Source organism: Calypte anna, chromosome 3, assembly GCF_003957555.1.
Source record: "Calypte anna isolate BGI_N300 chromosome 3, bCalAnn1_v1.p, whole genome shotgun sequence".
Lineage (NCBI taxonomy): Eukaryota > Metazoa > Chordata > Aves > Apodiformes > Trochilidae > Calypte > Calypte anna.
The window spans coordinates 9968854-9982998 of NC_044246.1; the positions used below are offsets into that span (position 1 = coordinate 9968854).

General features: G+C 41.3%; 1 protein-coding gene and 1 pseudogene across 1 annotated transcript in view; one reads left to right on the forward strand and one right to left on the reverse strand.

Moving 5' to 3' along the window:
- Positions 1–14145, reverse strand: part of SMYD3 (SET and MYND domain containing 3) — a 362837-nt gene that overhangs the window by 88271 nt on the left and 260421 nt on the right. The window lies entirely within an intron of this gene.
- Positions 4359–5943, forward strand: LOC103528631 (annotated as a pseudogene).

Consider the following 14145-nt stretch of genomic DNA (forward strand, 5'->3'; position numbering starts at 1 on the left):
GCAGAGGGAAAGTCACCATCCCACTCGTCATTCCTTAGTAGAAGTGCCATTAGTTCAACAGATAATAACCCCAGGATACTGTTCTACCCACAGCTGACTAGATTTTTCCTTTGAAAAAGCATTTTTCTTTATTGTCCCAGATGAGTGTAGAAACCATTATACAGATTTTCTGTATTGTTACTATGTCCTGTTACTGTTTAGGGAAAACCCACAATCCTTGAAGGCAGCATTAAGCTACCCTTTGATCTGTAAAGAGCAAAGAAAATATAATGATTTACTCCAAAATAAGCTCATAAATTAAGTTCAAACAGAGAACTCCTAGTAAATGTGACATCAAACAATGAGTTGACAAAAGAGCTGTAAAATAGCTACATATGGAGCAGCTTTTAACAGCACAGCTAGAATCATAGCTTAAAGTCAGAAAAAAAAGGCAAACTCCTATGTATGCTCCGACGTAATGAACTCTCTGATGGCATGGAGACTGTAAATTGGTGAGAAAATGATCAAATAATTGCATTTGATCTTTCTCTCATAAAGAAAAAAAAAAAGTATTTCATTTTCAAAAGTCTCTACCAGAGATCTTGGAAACACAATAGTAAAGGATGGTGAGACAAATGCTATATTGAGCTCACAGTTCAAATGCTTTTGGGGAGCTGACTGAAGTTCACAGACCTGTAATGTAATTGCTGTCTACAGGAAACAGTTGCATTAGTGAAATAATTTTCTCCTCACTCCATACCCTTTGCCATTCCACAAATTCACCAGCAAAGAAACCTCCCAAGAGCATTTCTCTGATCAACAGGACTTTCCTCACCTCACAGAGATGAAATAAATCTAAGAGCCAACAATCTATCAACTTCTCAGGAACATGTTTTTAGTAAGTATAAATTTATAAAGGAGACAATTTTGTACAAATAAGAATGAAACAATATTACATACTCCCTGTTCATCTGTCCAGTTTAGACTTCAGGGCTTTTTTGAAGCTTTTAACACAAGTAAGACACACAAATATTTTTTAACACAAAACTTGCAGTTACATTAACATAAGTAGGCAGTGACATCAATGGCATTAGATGAGTTACAGACAACAAGAATTAGGTGGGAAGAAAATTCACGAACTAGTATTAAAATTTGAGCATTGAAATTGGGTGATCAAGCACCATGTGGTTGAAATTTTCTACATTTCAGACAAAACAAATCCTTGCCACTAAACATCTGCAAACTTTGGGTGCTTACTTCTTAACCCAAGCTCTCCACCACAAAGACCTCAAGTCCACATCAAATACTAAAATACTTTTTTTTTTTTTTTTAAAGACAGTGATACCACTAAAAAGCTGAGCAAACTCTTTTAAAAATAACACACTATTTTCTTTTTTCTGAGGTGGCTTGGAAGGTACTAAAACTTTACATTTATCAACAATGTGTTTTCCCAGCATTCATATGATGTATTGCCCTTAACACAGTGACTGCCATAACCATATATTCTTTCTTGTGAAAATGACAGTTTTGCCTACCCAACACTTCTCTACAGGAAAAATTGTGTTATCTTCTCTTATAAATGCACATGAGGAAAATAAACACCAGTGGTACACCCTAGGAAGCTGATTAATACTAATATACTTTAATTTTGTTTTATCTTACAAGTTTTAAGTCATTTCAACTCTTTTCATAACCCAGATTCATGATTACAGAAACTTTAAGAGCAGACATGATCTCTACATCCCCAAGTCCTCACATTTGCTGCAGTCTGAGAAAATGTCAGTGGTGTTATGTACTCCAAGCAAGCAAGTTGACTGAAATGGCTGTGCTGGCTTTACAAATCTAAATACTGATTTAAAAAATACTCCTTTAATTCACAACACTCTTCATGCTGTTTTTTTTTTCTCACCTGTAGATTCACTCTCAAAAAATCTTTAGCCAGTTTTTATACCCCTAAGTTTGAGCTTTTTTCATTTTGTGCAAACCAAAATATAAAAAGGCCAAAATATATTTTCCCTCTATGAATTAAGTCCTTTAAAATTCAATATTGTGACTATGATTATTTAAGCATATATTCCTTTCATGTAAGACTTTTATCTCATCTGATTTGATGGCTTATGAAAATTTGACCTTTGTTAGATTTCTATTAATATAACAAGGTAAAACTATAAAGTTAATTCCTGAAACTGAGACATTTCACTCTACGGGGTCCATTCATGAAACAATACGAATTTTAAGCAAACAAAAAGTTTCATTGTGATGAAGACCATATGAGAAGAAAATAAACAAAGATTTTTTTTCACCAAAAAATACAGAAATATTTCTCTTTTTTGTTACGACAGAGTCATTTGTTCCAAGAATTCCTTCTCAAGTTATAATTAAAATCTGTTTCTAAAGTATTTCACATGCTGTGCTGCTCTTAGCCATTCTTCTCAAATATAAAGCAGCTGTATGAAATTATAAAATCGTAAACTTCAGGTCATCTAACAAGAATTTCAACTACCAAATATGTCCCCATTTTTCTTTTTCTTTTTCTTTTTTTCCCTATTGAGCTCATCCTAATGAAAACACAAAACATTTTGAAACACTGAATCATGACCTGGCCTATGTGGCCAGTCTTTTCAGGCAGAGTTAAACTCTTTTCCCACAGAACTCAGTAACATCAGTTCCTCAGTGAAGCTGCACCAGAAGCCCATTTTCTTGGGCAAGGCTCTTGCAGGTAAATGCAGGGCTGCAATCAGCCCCATGAGGCTGAACTTCACTTGTCTCTGGATCTCAAGGTCTCTGACTCCAAGACATGATCAGCAGTTCACAAAAACTGCCTCTTATTAGTCAAGGACATCTCTTTCTGAGGGGCAACTGAGGCTACACCTATCATACACCTCGCTTTGCACAGGGGTCTGTGTCTGGGGTCCATCCACTGACACCTTCTCACCAGTCAGCACCTACACACGGAGATGGCACTCTCAACTCCCATACCGTAGGAATGACTGAATAAGCACTTAAAAGTCTGCTGCTTTCCGAGTGTAAATTTTAAGATTTTCACCTTTGTACAAACTATCTTTGAAGAGAAACGAATCTCTCTTTCCTGTTTGAGAAAGAGGCCTGTTATGGTTTGAGAGAGGCCAAGCAAATTTTATTGTAACAATACAGGCACCTAGGGAGACGGTGCTCAGGAACCTGAGGTCCCTCCCGTTTTCAGCATTACTCTGTAAGGAGAACAGACAAGTCTCCCTCTTCCTGCTCGTTCTTCTTTTCTGTTTCTTGCACTCAGCCATGTTAGAGAGAGGCTCCTATTTTGCCATCATCTCACCACATGCAGAATCCAAATCCATCGAGTGCTTGGAAGAGCCCTGGACCCTTTTGCCAAGTTGGTTCTGCTGCAAGGGACCCTTAGGCACTTAAAACAGTGATCATTGAGATAGGATTTGTATATATATACGGGTATTTGTTCCTCCTCCCATGTGTAACAAATCCCTTCTCTGTTTCAGGGAACCCGTGCTAACTTTAACTTACAACCTTTAAGGCTCTCTTCCTCACTCCCCTTTTATCCTCCCTTGAGGGGGCTGAAGGGGGTTAAAAGGGTAATTTCTGTTCTCTGGGTTTTGGTTCGCCTGGATCACTAAACCAGCATGGAAGCCCTGCTTATACAGGCACTCACAAGGAACTTCTCTGTCCAGCTGTGCTTTCTCACTAATCTCAAAAGGGTGGCTCAGAGATTGTCGCTGCTGCCATTTCTTATCTATTTCAGTAAGCCACCCTACAACCCACATCCCATGAATGGGCCATCCTTTCACTGGAGTATTCCTATGCTAGTAATAACTAGCTGTGTCTTAGGATGTCTCAATAGCCTGCATTGAGACTACTGTAAACCAGGTAAGTTTAATCAAGCTTATTTTTTATTGAACAGATGTGATTTTCATGCAGAATCCGCCCACAAGGAGAATTCCCAGAGCAGAGGCGTCAGTGAAAACCCCAGGACCCATGCATGATACAGGAACACAACAGTACCAAATGGTGTAGAGTGACTTTTTCAGTGGTTGCTTATTGACAAGTATGTTACCGAGTACTAACTGACAAAATCAAGTAACTGCAGAAACTTTTTACCAGAGGAAACCACACAGAGCACACTCAGTCTTGGTATCAAAGGCTGATCTGTTTGAACCACAGTACTCCCACGAGACTGGGCAACAACAGCAATGCACAGGAAATCTGACCAGGCTTGAGGAGAGCTGCACTAATACTGGCACAGGAGGAGACAGAAGCAGGGACATTTTTGTCAAAATGTAAGCAGAATTTTACATAAAAGCCATTATTTAAAAAGCCTTATTTATAAAAATCTGGCAAATCTGCCAGGTTGCATGCACCATGAAGGAGACATGGTACTTCCAGGGCAGCAGAACCAGCCTCAAAGATACTATGGAATTACTTCTCCAATTAGCTTAGCTCCATCTGAGCATATAGATTGTATTCTTACTCAGAAGCTCGTTGAAGCAATGAAGCTGTTTGGGGTGGTTTAAGATGTAGAAGAACTCAATTACAGGCTGTTCTTGGTAAACAGAATAACTTGGTCAAATTTCAGATTTCAGAACTTGGTGAGAGCAAGAATCTTCCCCCTTCAAAACAGCAGCAAGTGCTGTTGGCAAAATATTTACATTTGGTTATTACAGGCTTGGAGTACACACCAAAGGCTCTGACATAGAAGCTGTTTGTGTTGCTCCAAGACATAGAGAAAGACCAGATTTTTTTAAGTCATTCTTTGAAAAACTGAAAGATGAGGAGGAAATAAAAAATCTAAGAGCGGTTGAAGATGTGTATGTATCAGTTGTCATATTTGAGTTTGATGGCACTGAGACTGATCTTCTGTTTTCAAGAGTCTACACAAACTGTTTCTGATATATTGATCTTGGTGATGATGCACATCTAACAAGCCCGGGTGTAAGATGTACACAGAGCTTAAATGGCTGCAGAATTACAGATTAAATGCTTCATGATGTGCCAAATAAGGAGTATTTGAGACACACTCTCCATGTAATTAAACTGAGTATAAAACCAAGTGGTGTTTACTGTAACATGCTGTGACTTCTTGGTGGGACTTCCTAGGCAATGAAACTAAGAAGAACCTATCAACTCTATCCAAATGATTTGGCTTCTCCTCTTCTGTAGAAGTTCTTCCTGTTGGTTTATTTTCAAAATAGGAATGGCCAAAACCAACCTGAAGACAGCAATGAGTATCATGCAATGCCTATCATCACCCCAACCTATTCACAGAAGAACGCTGCACACAATGTGTCTGCACCAACGCAAGCAGTAATGGTAGAGGAGTGTAAACCATGGTCTTGGAATTACAGGTGAGATTCTGCAAGGAAATTCAGACTGGTGAAAGCTCTTTCAACCACTGAACTTTCCAAAGTACAAACATTCTGTTGTGCTAACTGCTAGTGCTGCCACTGAAACACATCCCTCAGAGGGGATTGGCCTTGTTGAATCTAAAGATTCGTGTGCTGGTTGGAAATTTGGAGAGGAATGAATTTTTAGCTATTCCACTTGTAAAATCAGTCTATTTGATGATGAAGTAATCTCTTTCTTCGAATTGTATTTTGCAAAGTGTAAAATACAGAAAACCTTAGTATTTAATGTATGTTACAATCATTCACAGATACAGTTTACAGGCAGGTTAATGACCTCAGTGTGCTACAGATACGAAGACTGAGGCAGCCCATGTGAAAAGAAAGCCTCTCTGCTATTTTTTGCCTGCAAAAATCTTACAGAAAAAAGCAAAGCATGCCAGATATTACTCAAAATGCAAGTAGGCTTCAGTGCAAAAGAACTTCTTCCGATGAAAGCTATTTGGATTGTTCTAGGGACACAAACTCCAGAACACCGTATGATACCTTTTCATTAAACAGGATATCTACATTGGACACCTCTAGAGAAGAGATAGAAGGAAATGCTGGGATCTAACCGTCCCAACAACAGAGATCTCTCATGTAACTGTGTCATCAGTGTCTAAGTGATTCTCCATTCCTAGTACTGATCCAGAAGTGGAGTTACAGCTTTCTGTAGCCGGGCACAGCCGGAGAGCGCCGGGGTGAGACAGCTCACCAGAGCTGTGGAGGCGGAGCGGGCGAAGCTCTGAGGGGGGCCGTTTCAAACGCGCTGTAACCGCCACCAGTGGTGTCTCGCAGAGGCGAGGAGGTCCCGGTGCAGGCACGTCCTCATCGGGGTAGAAAATGGGTGAAAAGGGGCTTTTTCTGAGCTTTCGGGAGCCAGAAAGTAGCCTGAACAGCGCCGGGGTGAGGCAGCTCACAAGAGAGCTGTGGAGGCGGTGCAGGTGAAGCTCTGAGGGCGGCAGTTTCAAACGCGCTGTAACCGTTACCAGTGGTGACTCGCGGGGGCGAGGAGCTCCGGTGCAGGCAACCCTCATCGGGGTTAAAAATCAGCAAAAACAAGGGGCTTTTTCTGAGCTTTCTGAAGCCGGTCACAAGCACCGGCAGCGCCGGGGGCAGGCAGCTCATTAGAGTGCTGTGGAGCTTTCTGGAGCTCCATCCCAGCTCCCAGAAAAGCGGCTCTCAGGAGCGGCAGCAACCAGGAACGCAGCGAACAGGACGGGTAAACAGGGCGAGGCGCGTCAGGAAGGGCGTGGTTAGGGGAGCGTGCGCGGCAGTTGGCGCAGGGAGGGCAAGGAGGAGTCGGAATAGCGGTTACTAGGAGGAAGACTGGAGATGTAGTTCTGGCCGGGGGATCTGCGCTCCCCACCTTGGGAGGGGTCAGCGTTTCTACCCCAACGGAGCGCCTAAGGTGTGACGCTGCTGTGCTGACCACACGCTATGGTAGCTGCCTAGACCATTCTCTTGTACCTGAGGTAGGGGGAAACCTGCCTGCATAAGGTGTGAGCAGATGAACGACCTCCTGCAGCATATATCAGAGCTGCAGGAGACAGCGAGGAGAGTGCGTAGTGTTAGGGAGGCAGAAAACGAGCTGGACAGCGTAATCTGTGAGCTCACTGCTGAGCATACCCAACTTGTGCCCCGTCAGCCAAATGCTCCCTAACCAGCACATATGGAAAGCAGGACCGAAGCTACCGAAGTGGGGGAGTGGAAGCTGGTAAGTAAAAGAAAGAGGAAGGGATCTCCTATCAGTAATAGATGCTCTGACCCTGCAAAAGGGGTGCAGGTCAGCAGGGGAAGCACATGGAGGAAAGCATAATAAAATCACAGCGCATCTGGCTAGTTGGTCAACTTCACAGGAAGCCCAGCTAAAATGCCACTATACATATGCACACAGCATGGGAAATAAACGAGTTAGAGATATGTGCTCGTCTGCAGTTACTGGCGTCACTGACACCTGATGGAATGGCTCCTATGACAGGAGCTGAAGCATGGAGGATTGTAAACTCTTTACGAAGGACAGACAGAGATGAGGTGGGGCTGCTCTCCTCTATGTCACAGACCAGCTGGAGTGCATGGACCTCCCCCTGAGGATGGATGAGCCAACAGAGAGCGTATGGGTCAAGATGAAAGGGAAGACAGACACAGGTAATGTTACAGTGGGCATCTGCTATAGACTGCCTGACCAGGAGGACAGTATAGACAAGGCACCCTACAGACAGGTAAGAGCAGCTTCACATTCAGAATCCACGGTACACATGAGAACTCCAACCACTAGGACCTGTTGGAGGTACAACTCTGCAAAGATCAAACAATCCAGAAGGTTCCTAGAGTGTGTAGATTACAATTTCTTTTTCCAAGTAATAGAGGAAACAAGGAGAGATGCCCTGATGCACCTTGTTCTCACCAACAAGGAAGGGGAAATCAGACGACCTGAGGAACTACCGGCTTGTCAGTCTCAACCCTGTGCCTCACAAGATAATGGAACAGGTCTTTCTGGAAAATCTGCTGGTGTACATAGAAAATAAGGAGAAATAATAAAACAGTAGACAGAAAAGTTAACTGCTCAGGATTCAGTATTCAAAGATGGTGGCAATCCAGAAGATGTCTTCTGAAAATGGGGTCCTTGGAGAAAAAGTCATGCTGATTCTCATTCTCAGCACATCAAGATCACAGATACTATTTATTGTGTCTTTGTTCATAGGTAAAGCAAAACTAGAATTTTTATTTTCTGTACAAAGACTTATGACCTATTAATCCCTGTAATCTTGGTGGTTTTAAGTAATTGGTAAGCTTTTGCCTATCATGCTTCCAAGAAAAATAAAATAAAAATAAAAAAAACCCAAACACATTCTGGCCTCAGGCCTTGGGAACAAAAATCCAGGTCAGTGCAAACACAGACCCACTTCTAGTGAAGAAAGACTTGCTATGCAAGCTATTAGAGGGGCTTGACCCCTACAAATCAATGGGCCCAGATACTATCTACCCCAGGGTGCTGATGTCACTGTGGGACCATTCTTCATAATCTTCAAAAACAAATGTCCAGCATTGGACATATTTGATTGATCTGGACAGGGTAATCTTGTCTAGACCATGCTTTTGCCAAGACTGGACTAGATGGTCCTTAGGGCCCCTTCCAAACTAGCACTGTGTGATGACATACTTTCTCAGACTTCTCTCTGCCAGACCTGTGTGCATGACTGTGACCTTATGCCACTTCCTGCATCTTTCTAAGAAAAGACATGTTGTTTACCAACATAGTACTTGGCAGAAATTTAGGCATAAAGCTATGAATTTGTGAACCAAGTATCCACAGTAACTAACTGCACTGTAATTGAACCTGGATATTCTGAGGTTCAAAATTATTCACGAGCAAAAAATGCTACGTATGTGAATAAACATCTGAGCCTGTACGTGCCCTCCATTTCCGTAAATAAAAGTTTATCCTAATTAGAGATAAGCAAATGATTTTTAACAGACCACTCACCCCCCAAAAGTAGTTTGTCTTTACTTTTGGAAACCTTGAAAGTAGATTATAAATCTGTCAAAATTAATCCAAAATCAGCTCCAATCTTTCTTAGGTGCTCTCCGGCACATGTGATTCTTGGATTGCCCTACCCAGGGCCACGAGTTGGAATTGATAATCCTAATGGGCCCCTTAAAATTTAGCAGATTCTGTGATTCTTTTGTGTTTCTAACTCAATGAACCAACCATGTGAACTAGGTAGTAAGAATTCACACTTAAAATACAAAGATTGTGACAGTCACTGAGTCTGCAGACACAACTGACTTAGAAATTAAGAATACTGCAGATTATTATTGTGGCTGCATTGCAGCATAAATGCTAAATATAAATCACAATCCCAGGGACAGGCTGGAAAATGCCCTGCCATAAAATAGCAGCAAGCAATGGAAGAATTAATCTTGGAAAATATTTTTATAGCCCACACAGAAATCATCACCCAGATTATCCTGAGAATTACGATTTCAGAGAGAATTTTTCTTCTATTATCATCTTGCTATTGGAATAACAACTCCTTAAATGCTTTCTGAAAAGAGATGGGATGAAAAAATAATAATTCTTCAAACTCAGGAAGTAAAATAATGGAATGTTTTAACTGTAAGGAAGAAAGAAACATAATGCTTTTAGGGATCTTTCCTCATTGCAGCTTCTTACTTTGGCAATTCATTTTTCTACCACAATTTGAAGACAGTTCAGCAGGCATGAACTACTATTATTTGCCTGTGTATCTGTAGCTTCCTATTTCTATTTGTTCAAGGGCACCAAATAATGTACAGGCATTAATTAGCTAAGAGTTATGACACCCTATGAAGAGTGGAAATGCAGAACTGAACTATAAAGAGACTGAGCATTGCTAACTCCAAGGCCATAGAGCACAGCAGCAGCAGTTCAGTATACAAAAGAACTTTGTTTAGAGTCTTTGACTGTATCCAAAATGCTTACAGTTAAAATGAAAACCAAACTCGGTGTTCTTTGGAAAATAACAGAAGCATAAAATCCACAGATGAAATGGGATTCCTGGCTTTACACTTCACTGTGGCAAACATCAATGGTGCTGTGCTGCAGTGCAGCTGCAGGCACAACACTGGTCTTGTTACGCCAGTTAATGGGCCATGTATTATTTCACATCTTCTGTCTTGGCTGCGGGATGCTGTGAAATCAGCTGGTAGCAGTCCCTGGAACATTCTCTGTCTGTATTTGCCTTTATCCATTTACGCAGATTACTGCCTGCCTGTTAACTGCCATGACAGAACTCATACAGAAAACAAGAAAGCAAGCAACACAAAAAAGGCGGGAAAGAACTGTCGGCAGCAGCCGAAATCTGCAAAGCACCAGAGCACTGCTAGAAGCTCAGCCATCTATCAGTGGGAGAGTGCAATGTCTGTACCCTCAAATATAACACCTAGGAGAGTACCCAGCACCAAACTTCCAGGCCCCAACTGTAACAGAAAAGCCAACAGAGCTGTTGGGTTTTTCGTGTGCCTCATCCGAGTTCATGTTCTCAAAACACTCATTTGGGAGCTGAAAATCTCCCGAGTTGGCTCCTACCCCCAGTGAGCTCTGGAAGGCGCCTGCCCCCGGCGAGGAAGCTTTGTGGGAAGGGCCCTCGCCATGGCAGACACCAGGACGCCCAGGGGCTGCAACCATCCCCCTGGAGCACTCAGACTATAAACGTGTTCGAAGCTTCCTTTCAGCACCCTGAGGGCACCAATAATCCTCACCTACCCACGGCCCACGACCTCCCCCCCGCAGTCTCCACGGAGCATTCGGTTCCCGCCACAGCAACACCACCCGCCCACATGCCCCATCTCGGCACCGCCTCAGCCTCTCCCCGTCCCCCGGGAGCTGCTGGCTGAGCATGTCCGGGGATGACGCTGCCCCCGCCCTTGCCGTGCTCCAGCCTGGGGCTGTGGGACGGGCCTAGGCTGCAGGGTCCCGCCCTGAGGTGCTGGCGCGGCCTTCTCCAGACCCGGCACCGGCGGGGTTGAAGGGGGGGGTGGAGCGGATCGCACAGCGCCGTTTTGTAGCTGTTGTTTTCTTGTGAATCGTTTCATGGCGAAATACGAAAATATTGATATGAAAATACTGCACTACTGAAAACTTCACAGCAGACATATAATGGTGTTAGGCTGACAGCAAACCCTTCCAGTCCTTCCTCCCCACTCTCCATGATGCAAGCATACTCTCAAAAATATACCTCTGAAAGAAGGTTTAGTAGAAAACGAGTGTATAAACTCATGTCTCCAAAACCAGTGTCACAAGAAAACTGCAAAGATTCTGCACAAACTGTTTTTTTTTTCACCAAAAGAAGATTTGAAAGGCTGTTTTCTCCACTGCCCTTCTTCCACGAGGAAATGGCTCTCAATAGTCAAAGTTTTGCTGTGGCAGGAGAAAAGCAATTAACAGTATTTTCCAAAATTACACTCATATATATATTGAAAACCTGGATTTTCTGGCTCTTATACAACTTCTCTATAATGAGTTTTAGAAAAAAATTTCTTTTTCAGGCTGGAAGTGAGAAAGCTAATACATGAAGGGCATACATAAGTATATGTAGAACAACAATGCATGTGGTAAAATAATGTGTGTAGTAAAATATTCACAGCAATTCATTTTCAGTGGACAAATAATATGAGCTGTTTTTCTTGCGGTCATTGAAAGAGCAGAATGCAATTTTTGTTAATTGCCACTTGAGGAGGAATAGGTTGGGATGAATGGTAACTTACTTCCATGGGTTGTTTTCACAGTAGACCCCAACTAGAGTCCTAGTTTAAATCGATACGCAAATTTTTTAAAACCATACAGTCTGTTTCAGCTTTAGATGCTAATACTGATTTGCTCAATTTTACATTGAATCTCAAAAATAATCTCAACAGATTTCTGGTGTTCTGAAACCTTCATAGGTGCATTTACAGGTAGGCATACTGCTGTCAAAGTGTGCTGTATAGCCTTCTGGGAATAATGCCAAAAGTACAAGGCTCTTTCAGGAAAACAAGGCAATTCTTATATAGTCATGTTGCATTGTGCTTCACACAAATCATAGTCTCACTGGAAATGTGCTTTCCTTTCTTGGTAAGGTCCATAACCCTCAATAGCACCAAATAAAAGAAAAACCACAAATTCTTGCCTGATTCATGCTGCTTTCAGGAACTCTCCCTCAGTCTCACAGCAAGACATAGTTGAAAATTCTCTAGATGCCATGAATTTAAAAGACTGAAAAGGCATTTACGTTCATTTTCAAACAAGTAAGATTTTAACCAAAATATAGTTGTTTGAGTTGAGTTGAGCTGTTTAGCACAGACAAATCAGAGAAGAATATCCTTCATGAGCAGGAGAAGATGGGCTTGACACAGAACACGTTAGAGAACAATATGTATACTACATTTAATCGATGGTTTATCAGAAAATGCCACAGTGAAGAATCCAAGTATTTTACAGAAATGGCTGTTCATACAACTGTTCCTGTGATAGTAGAGAACATATTTAATTTGGATGATATTTGGGGAGTTTTCTGATTTTTTTCCCAGGAATTTCCTATTTATAAGAAATTGTTTAGAATAAAGTGTCATTCTGAATGGACATTAGTCAGGCACTTGAAGCTCAGCCATCTGTATCACTATAAAGCACATCTGACATAATGAATAAAGCAATTATAAAATTAAAATAAACATTTCTAGCAGTGTTTCTGTTTCTGCTAAACAGACTGCATATCATGCTATTGGACTAACTTGTTTTCTCAGTAATAACCAAAAGAACCCTGCACTAACCCAGCCAGACTTGGAGTGATTAGGCCCATCTACCTTTTGAGTTCCAGTATCTCAAATGTGCTTATTAGAATCATTGAAGCAAATTTCACATAGTACTGTTACAAATTATAACAGTGAAGGATCCATCAGATAGTGATGAAAACGTAACATTATCAGGGAGGAAGCTGGCTGCTTTCTTTGTAATGTTAAATATTCTACCTAGGCCCAACTAATTTGCTGAATTTTTTTTGTGTGACATTCACTCTCATTTCTTTTTGACAGGAATCTCTGTTAAACTTAGAATGAATTAACCATCATCACAAGAAAGAAAATGGCACTAAGAACATTTAATTGCTAATGAGAGCAGATTCATGATAGCATCCTTTTTCTCATGTACAGCAGTACATTTGTCAAAATGTGAATGCTCTGAGAACATTAAAATATAAAACCAACTCTTAAATTGACTTAAAGAAGCAGCATCAAATTAACCAAATAAAAGTGTAGAAGATTTATCACAAGAGCCCTTGACCTCCAAGCTTTTTAAACCAGTTAGCTTTCCATCTTGAAGTAGAACAAATTGTTTATGCTTATCTCAGACTGTGGGCTTACGAATGAAATCAAGTGTCTGTGAATCTCTCACAAAGTAACAGCATGTCTTGTTTTTTTAAACCAACATGCCTGATGAATGATTCAGTTTTGACCATAATTTAAAATAATCAAATGAACATGCATAATTATTTTATAAAAGTAAGCCTGATACAATCTCTGTCTAGGTTTTTAAACTGTCCAGCTGGTGCACTATTTTGTTGCATTCACCATAGGATCTGAGCACTGTCAGCCTACTCTCTTTTTCCTGTAAGCCTGTCTTGTCCAAAACCCCTCCCCAGCCAGCACATCTGTTTATGGTGCCATTTTGAAAATCTGTTTTTTCCAAAGGGGATCTCTGTGGCTGGGCAATGTGTCACTGATCTTCAAGAAAATATGGTGCCTGTGTCAATCTGCATGGCTCACATTGGATAAAAGAATCTTAAGTGAGCATTCTGGCTCATGCTTTGCCTTTCGTTCTAAAGCATGCTAAAAGTGTACATATATAGAGCCATTAGTAGGGAACAGCAATACTTTTAAGACTTCTCAAGAGCATTCCCCTGACCTTTGGTTGCTTTCCCATTTATTTTATCATGTTAGTTACTGAATATAAAGATGTCAACATCTAACACTATTTACTTTTGCAAACAGAAAACTCGAAGCGTGGTAAAGAGGGTACACAGTCCACACTGCCTCCAAGGACAGAGTATTCAATACCTGTGAAAAAGCAGCTAGGCTGGCTGGTGTGCTGCTATGCACCTGCATGGAAACAAAGTCCAGAAGTGGCAGCAGCCTGCAGTCCCCAAAACACATGCCTGAACCAAATTCTTTCTCTGGAATGTCTAAGAGTCAAGTGTGTGACCTTGTGATGAATCTGATTTTTAGGTAGCTTTTAAGCGACTTCAGGCTTCATTGTGAAAAA